The sequence below is a fragment of the Heptranchias perlo genome, chromosome 25 (genome assembly GCF_035084215.1).
Source record: "Heptranchias perlo isolate sHepPer1 chromosome 25, sHepPer1.hap1, whole genome shotgun sequence".
Lineage (NCBI taxonomy): Eukaryota > Metazoa > Chordata > Chondrichthyes > Hexanchiformes > Hexanchidae > Heptranchias > Heptranchias perlo.
The window spans coordinates 36,847,454-36,864,216 of NC_090349.1; the positions used below are offsets into that span (position 1 = coordinate 36,847,454).

The following is a 16,763-nucleotide window of genomic DNA, read 5'->3' on the forward strand; positions in this document are numbered from 1 at the left end:
CAAAATGTATTTAACTGAATGGATCTCTCCTTGACAGGAGGGCAAAAAGGGGACATGAGATTGCTTTGGCAGATAAGGCAAAGGAGAATCCAAAGAGCTTCTACAAATACATAAAGGGCAAAAGAGTAACTAGGGAGAGAGTAGGGCCTCTTAAGGATCAACAAGGTCATCTATGTGCGGAACCACAAGAGATGGGTGAGATCCTGAATGAATATTTCGCATCGGTATTTATGGTTGAGAAAGGCATGGATGTTAGGGAACTTGGGGAAATAAATAGTGATGTCTTGAGGAGTGTACATATTACAGAGAGGGAGGTGCTGGAAGTCTTAACGCGTATCAAGGTAGATAAATCTCCGGGACCTGATGAAATGTATCCCAGGACGTTATGGGAGGTTAGGGAGGAAATTGCGGGTCCCCTAGCAGAGATATTTGAATCATCGACAGCTACAGGTGAGGTGCCTGAAGATTGGAGGGTAGCAAATGTTGTGCCTTTGTTTAAGGGCGGCAGGGAAAAGCCTGGGAACTACAGACCGGTGAGCCTGACATCTGTAGTGAGTAAGTTGTTAGTGGGTATTCTGAGAGACAGGATCTACAGGCATTTGGAGAGGCAGGGACTGATTAGGAACAGTCAGCATGGTTTTGTGAGTGGAAAATCATGTCTCACGAATTTGATTGAGTTTTTTGAAGGGGTAACCAAGAAGATAGATGAGTGCTGTGCAATAGACATGGTCTACATGGACTTTAGCAAAGCCTTTGACAAGGTACCGCATGGCAGGTTGTTACATAAGGTTAAATCTCACGGGATCCAAGGTGAGGTAGCCAATTGGATACAAAATTGGATTGACGACAGAAGACAGAGGGTGGTTGTAGAGGGTTGTTTTTCAAACTGGAGGCCTGTGACCAGCGGTGTGCCTCAGGGATCGGTGCTGGGTCCGCTGTTATTTGTTATTTATATTAATGATTTGGATGAGAATTTAGGAGGCATGGTTAGTCAGTTTGCAGATGACACCAAGGTTGGTGGCATTGTGGACAGTGAAGAAGGTTATCTAGGATTGCAACGGGATCTTGATAAATTGGGCCAGTGGGCCGATGAATGGCAGATGGAGTTTAATTTAGATAAATGTGAGGTGATGCATTTTGGGAGATCAAATCGGGCCAGGACCTACTCCGTTAATGGTAGGGCGTTGGGGAGAGTTATAGAACAAAGAGATCTACGAGTACAGGTTCATAGCTCCTTGAAAGTGGAGTCACAGGTGGATAGGGTGGTGAAGAAGGCATTCAGCATGCTTGGTTTCATTGGTCAGAACATTGAATACAGGAGTTGGGATGTCTTGTTGAAGTTGTACAAGACATTAGTAAGGCCACACTTGGAATACTGTGTACAGTTCTGGTCATCCTATTATAGAAAGGATATTATTAAACTAGAAAGAGTGCAGAAAAGATTTACTAGGATGCTACCGGGACTTGATGGTTTGACTTATAGGGAGAGGTTGGATAGACTGAGACTTTTTTCCCTGGAGAGTAGGAGGTTTAGGGGTGATCTTATAGAAGTCTATAAAATAATGAGGGGCATAGGTAAGGTAGATAGTCAAAATCTTTTCCCAAAGGTAAGGGAGTCTATAACGAGGGGGCATAGATTTAAGGTGAGAGGGGAGAGATACAAAAGGGTCCAGAGGGGCAATTTTTTCACTCAAAGGGTGGCGAGTGTCTGGAACGAGCTGCCAGAGGCAGTGGTAGAAGCGGGTACAATTTTGTCTTTTAAAAAGCATTTGGACAGTTACATGGGTAAGATGGGTATAGAAGGATATGGGCCAAGTGCAGGCAATTGGGACTAGCTTAGTGGTATAAACTGGGCGACATGGACATGTTGGGCCGAAGGGCCTGTTTCCATGTTGTGAACTTCTGTGATTCTAGCTATGACATTGCTGTGATTGCTGGCTTGGAATTAGGACTGTACTATTTTCATTTTAAAATACACAGTTTATAAAGTTGATGGAAAGTATGGATCTTACTGCTGGAAAATGGTATGTGAAAGTTTCCAACAATAACTTTAGTCTAAAATGCAGATCCTTTAAGTTAAGTCTTGAATTCCATCACCCCACAGTCATTGTAACTTGTAGACTGTTTTGATTAAATAGCATATGTGTTGCATTCACCAAATGAGTGAACAGTAACCACACAGAATGAAGAAACACGACAGTAAGCAAACCATGACACAAGGTCCAGTGACTACAGCCACATGAAGAGGAAACCACATGGGCTTGATAGAGATACAAGTAAAGAGCAATATCAATCCAGATGTGATTAGCTGGAATAAGTTCACTGGCAAAGAATATGCCAGCATTAGCAGACATGGGATTCAAACAATAAGAAAAATTCTAACAGTATTAATAAATCAAAAAGCTTACTTCTTGAGATGCTATAAGTTATTAATTGCTTAGCACAGATATCAAAATAGATTGAGACTTGTCTAGCTCAGCAAAATTAGCAATTACAAAGGTTCAGCATACCACCTATTGGTTGTTCGCAAGTAACAGATTTTAAAAATGTTCACAGATCAGTTGACCGTAGATTATATAAAGTGGATGAGTACAGTATTTTGCCAAAGGTGCATACAACATTATTTTTATTCTTTTTAAAATTAATTTTGTGCTTGCAAAATTAATGAAGAAAAGTGTATTCATTTTTTGAACTCTGCATTAGCACTAAGCTATTCAGGTCAGATATTGTCTGATTATTTTGCAAAGTAAAGCTCTCTCTGCACTCTAACAGTACAGTTTAACATCAACTTCAGAAAATGACTCTTTCTACACCCAGTGTGCCATTTGCAAATCTCACGAGTCATCCTCTGGCTTTTGTGAGTAAGCGTGATTTATTGGTGTGAAATTATGAGAACGTTTGTGCTGCGGACCAATAGGAACTGGGCTGAGATAGTGAGACTTTCAACTCATCAGCCTGGCTGTATTCAAACCATTGGCCCGGTGGGATTAGAGTGGTCCAGGACAGTCTGGGACATTGTTTAGTCTCACTGGTTAATTAGCGTACTGGTTCTTGTTTTTGTCGCATGATTTTCAACAGTGGCCTCCTTTCATTGGTCATTGGATCGTGTGAGATTAGGAAGACATTTCTGTGTGTTTACTTCACTCTCAGTAATTCCAACACTGTCATGCACTCCCAAACCAGTGATTTTCCATTATTAGTGCAGGTAGGTATACATTTTTAACCTTTCGTTATGTTTTTCCCTGTCCCATTGATCTTGCTGCCAAGCAATCCTGCCTTGTTCCTAAAGGCTTCCTATTTGTTGTAGATCCCTTCTGCTTTGTTCCCACTCCTGCAGCCTTGTTGTCAATGAAACCTCTCACCTAGCTAGATGCCATTCCTACTGGCCTTGCTGCCGCCACTGACAGTAAATAAACCTGCCCCGAAATAAAATCTTCCTGGGTTAGGAGTACAGATAAGGTTAGATTTGGAGGTTGGGCTGAAGGTTAATGTTAGGCTTGATCTGAAATTGAATTAATTGCAGGGGTGACTTATTTCTTGGAGAGTTTTTATTTCATTAGTTGCTGAAACTTGGCAAGGAAAATTGGGTAGCAGAATAACTCATCTAATATTCGTTCATGATGTTACAAATTCAAGCCCAAGTTTAGCTTAGGAATTTTATCATACTAAATCCTTCATTTCGGCCAGGAGTGGTACAATTGCCTCAATATTCCAGGGCTAATTCAGGAGAGGAAAATCACTGTGTTGCCATTGATAAACATCCAGTAAACTGCAGATGAGTGTTCAGCTGTGATGGGGGGTGGGGGGGGAGGGGGTGGTAGTGGAGGAGGGGAACCATGACTGATTTTTCTTCTGGGGAGCTGGCCAATTGTAGTGTTTCTATCTTACGGAAATCAGATAACATGTCACAGATCAAGGTTTGAGGCTGGGACCATCCTGGTTTGTATAATTCAGAATCACACAATACAGTGCATTCAGAGTCATTGAGGAACCACAAATCCATCGTCCCACAAATCCAAATCCAAGTGCATACCTTTTCACATCCTCTCTACCAGAAATTTCTCCAGTTCATCCTAATATAACCCAATACCACTCTAACTTCCTTAAACTAGATCTATCCAGCTCCTTTTGAATAACTCAAGTTTAACTGCACAAAGTTGCAGTTTATTCTTTAAATTCATAATTCAAAGTGACGGAATTGGACACTAATGCTAGGTAACTTGCAGAGTTGAAATTCATAGGCATTTGACACAAACACTAATCAACGTTAATGTGCTTAATAAGAAGTCAAAGAGTTGAAATTCTTCTGTATGTTAAAAATAACACACAGAAGAATTTCAGACCCATGGTTTCTTTATAATCAAGGCACTCTGTTCTCCTCCATTGATTCCTCAAATATTTCTATCTCTCACTTTCACCTTTTTTTTGTTCTCAGGATATGGGTGACATTGGCAAGGCACATTTATTGCCTACCCCTAGTTGCCTGAGAAGACGATGGTAGACTTTCTCCTTGAACCGCTACAGTCCTTGAGGTGATGGTGCTCCTACAATAATGTTAGGTACGAAGTTCTAGGATTTTGATCTAGCAATGATGAAGGAATGGCGATATATGTCCAAGTCAAGATGATGTGTGACTTGGAGGGGAACTTGGAGGTTATAGTGTTCCCATGACATTGCTGTTCTTGACCTTCGTAATGGTGGATGTTGTGGGTAAGGGAGATGCTGTTGAAGCAATTTTGATGATTTGTTGCAGTACGTCCTGTAGATCAGGCATACTGCAGCCACTGTTTGCTGGTGGTGGAGAGGAATTTGAGTCCAGTGGCAAGGGCATCGATAAAGTGAACTGCTCTACTCTCGATCATGCCTTCTACCCCCGCCAACCTCCCCCCAGCCCCCATGAACCTTTCTTTTATAGCGAGAATAAACTAGGTCCCCAGATCATCTCCCATCCTAGATTCTTCCTAATCTTTCCACCATCCCTCTGTCTTTTGAAGGTATCAGTAATCTGAGTGTGGTCTCACTTGTGTATTATAGAGCATCAGTATTACTTCCACTTCTGTTGGTACTATTTGTACCCAGCTATAACGTTTAACATTCACTTTGTCCTTTTCCATCACTACCTTACAATATGGAGATGTTTTCAAAAATGGATCAGCTATCACACCCCAATCTTCCCTTTGCTTTCTCTGGAACATTGCACCTCTTACGTAATCATAATTACTATTTATAATACCTATATGCATACATTTACCAATATTGAAAGATATTTGTCACTTACCTACCTAGGCATAAGAACATAAGAAATAGGAGCAGGAGAAGGCCATACAGCCCCTCGAGCCTGCTGCGCCATTCAATAAGATCATGGCTGATCTCCAATCTCAACTCCACTTTCCTGCCCAATCCGCATACCCTTGACTCCTTTAGAGTCCAAAAATCTATCGATCTCAGTCTTGAATATACTCTGAGCATCCACAACTCTCTGGGGTAGAGAATTCCAAAGATTCACAACCCTCCGAGTGAAGAAATTCCTCCTCATCTCAGTCCTAAATGTCCAACCTCTTATCTTGAGACTATGTCCCCTAGTTCTAGACGCTTCATCCAGGGGAAACATCCTCTCAGCATTTACCCTGAGAAGCCTTCCTAGAATCTTATACATTTCAATGAGATCACCTCTCACGCTTCGAAACTCCAGAGAGTATAGGCCCATTCTATTCAATCTTTCCACATAGGATAACCCTCTCATCCCAGGAATTAATCTAGTGAACCGTCACTGCACAGCCTCTAAAGCAAGTATATGCCTCCTTAGGTAAGGAGACCAAAACTGCACACAGTACTCCAGGTATGGTCTCACCAAAGCCCTGTACAATTGCAGCAAGATTTCCGTACTCTTGTACTCCAACCCCCTTGCAATAAAGGCCAACGTACCATTTGCCTTCCTAATTGCTTGCTGTACCTGCATGTTAACTTGCTGTACCTGCATGTTAACTTTCCGTTTTTCTATTTTTTTCCTACCAAAGTGAATAACCTCATGTTTCTCCATCTGCCACCTTCTTGCCCACTCACATAACCTGTCTATATCCCTTTACAGACTCTTTGGGGTCGATTTTGCAATGGTGGCGGGTTGGCGGGGGTGGTGGGGGGCAGTGAAGTTGCGCGTGGCAAACCCACATGAACAAAACTCAACGTTGCTAACGCGATCGCATGTTAATTGCTGATGATTAACGTCCTCTCCGGGTTTCGCGCCCGGCAGTCAGCCTGATTGACAGGCTAGCTGCTGTCAGGAGCTGCAACGCCAGGGGTGGAGAGAAAGAGAGAGCGAGATGTCATCCGGCGCTGGAATGTAAGTTCGGGCAGGGAGGGGAGAGGGGAAGATCAGGGGGTGGGGGGGTTGGAGAAAGGAGAAGATCGGGTTGAGAGTGGAAGATTCTGGGGGGGGGGGGGAGGGGAAAGATCAGGAGGGGAGGGTGACATCGAGAGCATATTGGTGGAGGGGGGGGGTGAAGAGGTTTCTTTTTCCCTGATCCGGCCCTTCACGCCTAGTTTCACCAGGCGTGAATCAGAAGTGGTGGGCAAGCTGCCCAGGTAAGTTAAAAATTGTTATAATCACTTAATCTGTCACAGGTAAAGTGCCTTGAGTACCTCAATGAGGTACATTTGGCTCTTTAACTGTCGTCCTGCCAGCTTTAATAGCCAGCGGGGCTTCCGATTTCGGGTTGCCCGCACGGACACAGGTGGGTCCCTGGGAAATTTGGAAGTCGGCAGATTGGAGCCGACTTCTGAACCTGAATGGGATTTCCGCGATTTTCGGAGCCCCCCGCCCTGAACGCACCCACAATTGCCCCCTAAAATTGAGCCCTTTGTGTCCTCCTCACAGCTTACTTTCCCACCTAGCTTTGTATCGTCAGCAAACTTGGATTTATTACACACGGTCCTTTCATCTAAGTCATTGATATATATTGTAATTAGCTAAGGCCCCAGCACTGATCCTTGCAGCACTCCACTAGTTACAACCTGCCAACTCGAAAATGACCCGATTATTCCTATTCTCTGTTCTCTCTCCGCTAACCAATCCTCAATCCATGCTAATATATTACCCCCAATCCCATGAGACCTAATCTTGTGTAACAACCTCTTATGTGGCACCTTATCAAATGCCTTTTGAAAATCCAAATATACTACATTCACTGGTTCCCCTTTATTTACCCTGCTAGTTACACCCTCAAAAAACTCTAATAGTTTTGTCAAACACGATTTCCCTTTCATAAAACCATGTTGACTCTGCCTAATCATATTCTGATTTTCTAAATGCCCTGTTACTATGTCCTTAATAATAGATTCTAGCATTTTCCCTACTACTGCTGTTAGGCTAACTGGCCTATAGTTCCGTTTTCTCTCTCCCTTTAAAGTATTTAAATATCCATCTGGATGACATTCAGCTCTTCTTCACATATTGACTTCAGACTTAATTTTGTATTGTAAGCAAACTTAGATATTTTGCCTACAGTCCCCTCTTCAAGGTCATTATTAAATATAATGTATAGCAGGAGACCTAGGAATGATCCCTGTGAGAATTGGCCAGTCATTGCTTCCTGGCCTGAATAAGTTCCATTTATAACCACCCTCATTTTCTATTATGAAACCAATTTCCCATTCAACTCACATCTTCACTCTTTCATCTTTCGTGAGCCGTAACTTTTTAAAAAGACTATCAGATGCTTTCTTGATGTTAAAATATAAAATGCCTACTGCTGTTTATTCATACTGAATTGCGATTGTCTCCTTAAAAAATTCTAGTAACTTTGTGGAATAACACATTCATAAAGCCACATTAGCTTTTGTTTGTTGCCTTTAATCTTCGTGGATGACACTCGACTTTCTTCTTTCTGTAAAAAAAATTCCTGTACTTTGCCTGTTGGTGGCAAGTATGATGTTATTCAGCTCTTATTTTTAGATGTAGAATGACTCAAACCACATCCCACTGTTGCTCTGTCCTGATCATATCCCCTATTTAATTTTAGACTTGATATCAACCCTTTCTATTGTGCAGCAGACTCGGGTACCACACCACATCACTTATAACTATTGATTTGTAAAGGGGTGCTGATGATGAAATTCTGTTCAATCACAGTACTTCATTGATAAATACCAATCCAAATATACTTGTTGAAAATTTGATATCACTATTATACCTAAAACCATCTAAGCTATGATTTTAGTATCAAATATTTAAAAAGTGCCATGCTGATTAATTTTAAGTGTCTTGATGTAGCATATATTAAAAGACCACTCTGCTAATCTTTAAAAATGAAAAATGGAGGGGGTGGAGGGTGGTCTGATTGGTGTACTGGGTTGTTGTATGGTCAGCATGGATTTGTAAAGGACAGGTCATGCTTGATTAACGCAATATAATTCTTTGAAGAAATGGATGTGTAGATAAAGGGAATGTAGTAGATATATATATATGGATCTGAAGGCATTTGATAAGGTGCCACATGAGAAACTTGTTAGAAAGATGAAGGCACATAGTGTTAAAGATAATATTGCTGCATGGATAGAGAGAGGGGACAGGGAGCAAAGAATAGGGATAAATGGATGTTCTTCAGATTGGCAGGAGGTGGGTCGTGGTGTGCCACAGGGATCTCTGCTGGGACCTCTTTTATTTTCCATTTATATAAATGAATTGGCCATAGATACAAAAGGAATGATATTGAAGTTTGCTGGCAATATCTAATTCAGTGAAGGGCATATGACTAGGAAAAATGCTGGAGGTTGCAGGAAGACATAGGCAGGTTAGTGAATTGGGTTGATGGGTGGCAGATGCAGTGCAATGCAGCGAAATGTGAATTTGAGGAAGAAGAATTGTGAAAGGAAGTATACCCTAAATGGTAAGATCCAAAATGGAATGGAGGAACAGAGAGATCGAGGGGTGCAGATACAAAGTTCTTTAAAAGGTGGGATTAAAAAGCCCTTGAAAAAGGCAAGTAGGATTTTGGGTTTTATACATAGAAACACTGAATATAAAAGCAAGGAAGTGATGTTGAATTTGTACAAGATGTTGGTTAGACCACAGTTGGAGTATGCAGTACTGGGTAGCCCATTATAGGAAGCATCTTAAAGCTATGGAAAGGGTACAGCAAAGATTCACGAGAATGATACCAGTAATGAGAAATTGTAGTTATGGAGAAAGGCTTCAACAATTGGAGCTTTTTCAATGGAGACAAGGAATTTAATAGAGGCTTTCAAAAATATAAAAGGTTTTGAGAAGGTAAACAGTAAAAGAGGGAGCGTAGATGAGGATTATCACTAGCAGAACAAAAGGGGAAACTAGAAGACTTTATTTTTAATTGTTAGAACATGGAATGCTTTACCATAATGGGTTTTTGAGGCAGAGACAATAATATCTTTTAAAGTTGAATTTAGTAAGTATTTGAAAAGGAAGAATACAACAATATAAGGAAAAGAACAGAGAAATGGGATTAGAGTAGATAGTTCCAATTGGACAGCTAGCATTGGCAAGGGCGAATGAGCCTAATGGACACTTCCTGTGCTGTAATTTCTGTGTTGTCCGTTCACCTTTGGGACCTGGATTTTAATCCTGCCAAGATTGATGGGCAGTCCTTTCTCCCAATGCAAGGGTCCTGGTTGAAATAAATATTGGGCAATCTCAACCTAATTTCTGTTAGCTGTGAGTTTAGAGCCAAAAAATCCCCATAATTTGTTTCATTGATACTGGGTGTGATCCCTGCCGTGATCAAAGAACCTGCTGACACACATAAAGAATGATCATGGAGATGAGATACCAAAGGAGTGTCAGTGCCCATTAAACTAAATTCTGTACGTCATTACTTTCAGTACAAGAAAGGAGAAAATGAGAGAAAAAAATGTCTGTTATGAAAGAGAAGATTCAGTGGAAAGGTATAACACAATAATTTCAGAGACTGTATCCTATACACAGAGCACTTTGGATTTCTGCATGACCCTATAAAGAATGCGGTTCTTAGCCCTTGATAAAGGGTGTTGTTGGTCAGTAAACTTTGGCTATATAACAGTTCAAAGAACTGACATCGAGGCTTTCAGCTTCAGCTTTCTTCATATTTTCATTATCAGCTCAAAAATGTGGAGGATATAATCACTAGGCAGTTAGGGAATCACATAATTAAAAATGCTAATGTGACCCAATTCACATGGGTCAATTAGAAAATAAATGGACTTTTCTTCGTGACTCTCAAACTGTAAGGCCTATATACATATCATCTTTACCCTTTCAGGGATAATCTATTAATGAACAAACCTAATTAGACTCAATGCACACATGCAAATTAAGTTAACCATAAAAGTGGACCTCCTACATCTCAAAAACTGTAGCTTCTTTTCTACTAGTGTCAGTGGGATGTTTGTGCCACCAGTTCTGAAGGATTTGTCTCTGCTGGCGTCAACCAATGTTCCAAAGCCTGCTGAATTCACTAAATCTGGTCACTGGGAAGACTGGCTGAAAAAAAATAATCAGAAATGCTAACTTTTTTGTAGTTCTTGAAAACTGAAAAAGATCAGTTGAATCTGCTTTGTGATGTCAGTCGATCAACATAATATTTATCATCATAGTGTCAAATTGGTTTACGTTGGTATGACTTTCGCATCTACATCAGAAGCCGTGGGTTCAAGATTCACTCCAGGATTAGAAAACATAATCTAGGCTGACACTCCAGAGAGCGCACAAGGGAATACTGCAGCGTCGGAGGTGCCCTCATTCTGATGAGACATTAAACTGAGACTTGGCTACCTGTTCCAATGTTTCAGGTGCATGTTAGAGTCCATTGCAAAGAGGAGAAAGGAGTTCTCCCATTGACCAAAATTCCTTCCTCAACTATCAGCACCAAAATAGATTAATTGGATATTTGCCTAATTGCTGTTTCTGGAGCCTTACCGCGCACAAATTAGCTACCAAATTTTCCTGCATAACCATAGACAATTGAATGACTTCAAAGTAATTCAATGTACATGAGGCATTTTGAAATGTTTGAGGCATAAGATAATGTCCCATATAAATCTAGGTCTTTATCATTTGGAATATGATGATTTTTAAAATTTATCCCAATTTTCTGCCTCCTGTCCTGAAGTTAGCCCTACGCTACAGCAGTCACAAAAAACATTTCTGTTCAAACAGCGATTCATTTTGATCAACCAGATATCTTAACGTGCACGGAAACCCATCGCTACGTTTGAGTTTCCAAACCAAATTAGTGAGAAATCTACACAGGTAGAAAGTTTCCATTTGTCTGATATGGAATTAACACTCCCCTTATATAGATACACACCACTCACCTAAATCCATATAATCTATCGACAGGTTGGCAAGAGCTGTGGCCTGGGGACCCCCAAATGCACTGGAGCTTAAGTAGCTAAAACTAGATGGCTTATCAGCACAGAGTACTATGTTCCACTGCTTGTCCAATTAGGACAACCTTACCCATTAGATGGTTTTCAGGGTTAACTGGAGCTGTGGGAAAAATCTCACCTTCCGATGATAGTTGTACCCCTTCATGCCTCATTAATGAGCAAACTGGCTGGTGAATCATCAATTATGTCCTGGAATGTAGACCTGAATGTCTGGTTCAGGTATCGTATTACCCGAGTCCAACAAGGAGGATAGGCCTAGATTCAATCTCCAATTGTGAGGAATGCCATCGTGAAACTAACTTGATCTTTGTGATCCTGTTTAACAACCTCCCGCACGTACACAAGGATCATTAAACTACTAACAATTATAAGTTTGATCCCTCACTAGGCAGAGAGCAGCCACCAGGAACACATCCTCAATGGCATGATGATAGCACAACTCACCATAAAATTTCTGAGTGAATTGCCATTATCCTCCTGATCACAATATGGATATACCCCATCAAATGATGGTTCCATCATTGGAGGTCCGGAGCTCGAGTAGCAACTGATTTGCCTTTGCAACTCAAAGCATCCACGGATATGAGTGTGAGCTCACATACCAGGTAATCTCTTCCAGCAGCTGTCAGCCTAAACTTCAAAGTTTCCTTGTTAGCTGTTTGACAGACAACTGCCTTCAGCAAGGACCTATCTGGGATAGTACGTAATGATATTCCAGCAACCTTGATGTTCTAGTCAACCAAGTCCTAAGCTGCAAACCAGGTTTACTCATCACCAGCTGCTTCATACAGGTCCTCGTGTAAGGGCATTTGACAAAGAAATGTGCTGCTAGGAGGCTGATCAACAGGTTAGGGTAGGCCAGAGCACTCCCTCCTTGCAACTGTTTAAACAGTGAATGCTGATGACATCAGGGGAATCTGGCTTGAAACAGTAATTGAATCTGACACTGCAAGGGAGCTGGATTAACATGCGTGGTTGAAACTGAAGCAGCCTGGACTAATGACTACTGATGTTATTTCAGCACCCTGCACTGTTGCACTCAGCAATGGTTCCAACAAACCAGTTTCCCCGATAGTTTCATCAAGGTTTAAATGATTTTCTTCAAATCAATAAATAAACACAGGTATGTTGATGATACGAAGCTAGAAATATCAACAGTTAGCAGTATTAGCAGATTCATTCTTAACACATTTGCAGAACATTCTTTTATCTGCAATTTTAAATGCAGTTATTAACCTGCTTGGTTAATATCTGCTAGAATAGCAGACAGGAATATTATACAAATGCATAAATTCATGTCCATTCTTATCAAAACAGTAATTCCTATGCTATAAATCTTTGAAATTTCTTTTAAAATGCAGCCTCAATGATGAGATATTTGTATATTGATATTGTGCTATCAGCCAAAGATTTTTGCTACTTCCCCATCACCAGCACACTAACAATGTAAAGGAGACAAACTTCATGCCTCCAATGGCGTTCAGAAACCAACTTTTCCCGAGTTCCAAGATCAGTCATTGATATCACAGAAAACAAGTGCCTCCACCAAATTGGCCTGATGATGACCAACCGGAGTGGTGCTTGGATGTCACAGATGTCTGCTTAAATGCCACTCTCGGTGCCTTTTGTACCAATATAAAAGTACCTTGTCCCTTAGCAAAGCCTCCCCACCTAGCTGTACTTTCACTTGCCCTGCTCAAAGTGCCGCAGTGATGCTGTGGCCCTTATCACCAAGTCACATGTTGGTTTTTCCTCTTACTCCTCTAGTACCTTCTCCTTCAAGCACCTCACCATATTCCACTCGACTCGCCTCTCCTTTAAAATTCTGGTTGTTTACCACCGTCTCCAAGTCCCACCCCAAGTTTCTCACTGGATATTCTCCCCCAGCCTCAGCACGGAATGATTCCTCATCCTCGGAGATTTCAATCTCTGTCTCAGCTCCTTTTGCTCGCTCCGAATTCAGTGCTCTCCTGTCCTCCATAAATCTCTCCTACTCATATTCACAGCCACCCCCTTGCCATTTCCTGTGGAGTCTCTACTCCCACGGTCTCAATCACTGACAAGGCCATCTCCAACCACTTCCTTGTATCCCTCACCACCACTGCACCTTATCCTTCCAACTCCACTTCCTTCTTTGTACCCACCTAGAAAAAAACTCCCCCCACTTACTTACAAATTCCAAACTGCCCAGCCTTTGGCCCTCCACTTGCCATGATCTTCTGTAGCTGCCTACTTATTCAACCTCGACTTTTGATACCCTTGTCTCCATCAAAATCTTTACACTGCCCCATCCTGGTTATTGCCCTGATGCGGCTTATATCTTCACTTCCTCAAATGTATCTGGTGCATTATTATACGGCCTCCCATCTTCCACCCTCCATGAGCTCATCCAAAACTCTGCTGCCCGTATCCTAACTCGCACTGTCCTACTCACCCTTCACCCTTGTGCTCGCTGACTTATATTGGCTCCCGGTCCATCAACGCCTCGAATTTAAGATTCTCATCCTTGTGTTCAAATCCTTCCATGGCCTCGCTCCTCCCCATCTCTACAACCTCCTCCAGCCCTACAACCCTCCAAAAACTCTACATTCCTCAAATTCTGGCCTCTTGTGCATCCCCAACTTCCTTCACCCCATCATTGGCGGCCGTGCCTTCAGCTGCCTAAACCCTAAGCTCTGGAATTTCCTCCCCAAACCTCTCTGCTTTCCAATCTCTCACTCCTCCTTTAAGACACTCCTTAAAACTTACCTCTTTGGTTACCTGTCCTAATGTCTCTTTTGACTTGGTATCAATTTTTGTCTGATTACACTCCTGTGAAGCACCTTGGGACGTTTTGCTATTTTAAAGGTGCTGTATAAATGCAAATTTTGTTGTTATTGGTTTAAACATCCATCTCTAGATCTGGCTGTATCACATCAAGTGCTATTTGGTCTCACTCTCTTCTGTCAAAATACTACTACTCTAGGATAATGCTAGAGAGTAAAGATAACCTTCGGCTTCTTTTCTTCACTACCACCATCTCCTTAAATGCCTCTTCCCTCACCTCCAAGCTTATGCACTTACACCAGTGCAGCAGAGCTGATTATTTTCCAGGCTAGAATGTTTGCATGTGGTTGCTATGAACACCTAATGCAGATCTCCTGCCTTTGTTTTTGCAGCAACTAACCACACATTCTCATTGTCGAAATGGAAAATGCCTGCTGCACAGGAATAGGTAAACAGCATGGATAAGTAGAATGTAGTCTTGAGGCACTATAGAGGCAGAATTTTGACTCTTTGACACTTTGTGAAGCAGAAAGCAGTTTCACTTCCCAGCGCTCTAGCCATTCATCTTAATGACTGCATAAATCAAGAGTGAGAATGAGATACTTCCCGCATATTCATATGAAATTCTGTAACCTTTTTCCAAATACTTAAGGCAATTTAAGTTTCTGGTTTAATTTCTTTCGGTAACTGAACTAATGTGAGGTTTAACTGTAAAGTCTGTCCAATCTTTGATGTTAAAGATAGAGTCAGGTAAGAGCATTGAAGCTAAAGATTCAGATCAGAACCTGCTGAAATGTGGTACTGGCTTAGTAGGACCCTCTTATAAAAACGGGATTAAAATTATCTAGCTGCGAGTGCTGATAATGAGGCTCGTGTAACATAGGTAGCCGATCCTCAAGATTCACCTGTGGAACTGTAACCCCAGCCTACACTTCAAAACCGCAGTTTGGGTTTCATGGTTCATCGTGATACTAAGTCAAGATAACATTGTCGACTGCACTTTTGAATTTAAATAAAAATGACTCACTAGTAGAGCAAAGCAGTGAGTCAAGTCTCCCCACACCTCCACTGTAATTAGCTTCTGGTTTCATTGGAAAAAAAAGTATAGAGCAGGTATAGTTCTACCTTGCCTGAAAGAAAGACTTGCTCCCTATCACATGTCACAGAAACACCCTAAGTACTTCACGTACTAAGAGTAGAATGACTTGTTTTATAAGCAAATATGCACACAGCAATCAGCATGAATTGTCATGCTGGTTGAGGAAGGAATGTTGGCCAGAACACCAGTAGAACTCCCTGCTCTTCTTCCAGTTGTATAGGGATGTCCAACCTTTTGGAGTTGGATGCTAACCAGTGTGTGTCTTGCATATGATTATGCCTCCTGCACAAAAATGTGAGCCCCTCCCCATACACATTAAAAAGTGACACTTCCAAAAGGTAGACCCCTGTACACACAAAAAGCAGACCTGTATTAAAAAAAAAGAGAGACCTCCAAAAGTGAGGCCACCCTGCACACAAAGCAAGACCTCCACTTTCTCGCTCTTTAAGGTTTCCAGGTCTGGAGGACTGAAAAGGGCTGCTCCTTGATTGGTGGATTTTGACCAGTCAGGGAGATCCTTTTTTACAGACTTCGAGGACCAGGAACTTTAAAGAGCTGAAACTGGGTTCACACATAAATGCAGAGAAGACAGGAATTGGCAGGAACTTCACATGCTGGATCAATAAATCTCGCAGGCTGCATCTGATGCACGATTCACGGGCTGCCTCTTGGACACCCCCTACAATAGTCTCTAACGCCTGTCTGAACTACAGGTAGATTTAATCTCATCTCCAAAGAGCTCCCTTTGTTCCGCAATGAAGTATGAGCCTAGTTTCTTTGGTTAAGTTGTGGAGTGGGACTTGAACCCACAATTTTCTACCCCACGCAAGAATGTTACACTAAGACTTTTTTTTCCTATCCCATTTTCTCCCCTGCTTCCCTGAAGGCACTGGCTCCTGCTAGGGTATCGTTGCATAGAAGCTAGCCATCCTCAGTTCCTCTCCCACATGGACTTCATTCACATGCGAGCCCAGGCAGACTACTCAACACTGGTGAACAGCAAACACAAGCTCAATTCTGATCTCATCCAACGTCCACACGTGTGTACTTTCTAGAAGAAGCTTCTAGATAATGATCAGGAGCTGAATTGTTTTTTCTCCTCCCTAGTGCAGGCAACCAAGGCCAGTTATAGAACCAATGTCACTCAATGAAGATCAGCTAACTGAACACAGACCTTAAATTGAATCTTGGATCTTCTTTATATGGCTCTGTACTACACCAGGCAGTGCTTTTATCTGCCAGGTTCGAGGAGCTAACTTTTGTTAAGAAACCTTTTGATATCTGTGTTCCATTTTGGTTGGTTTGCTTTTCTGACCCAAACCTCTTTCCAATTTACTTTGATTTGAACAGACTTAAGTGAGTGCAGAAAATGTAGACCCTTAAGAGGTGCCAAAATGTGATGTCCATTGGGTTATGTACTGTCATTTTAATGGTCATTAACACAGAGTCAGGGTATGAAAATAACTTCTCACAGAGCTAAAGGGGAAAAATCACTGGCTGG

General features: G+C 41.7%; 1 protein-coding gene across 1 annotated transcript in view; it reads right to left on the reverse strand.

Annotated features, from left to right (window-relative positions):
- fam222aa (family with sequence similarity 222 member Aa) overlaps positions 1-16,763 on the reverse strand; it is a 268,663-nt gene that overhangs the window by 223,905 nt on the left and 27,995 nt on the right. The gene's annotated exons all lie outside the window — the stretch shown is intronic.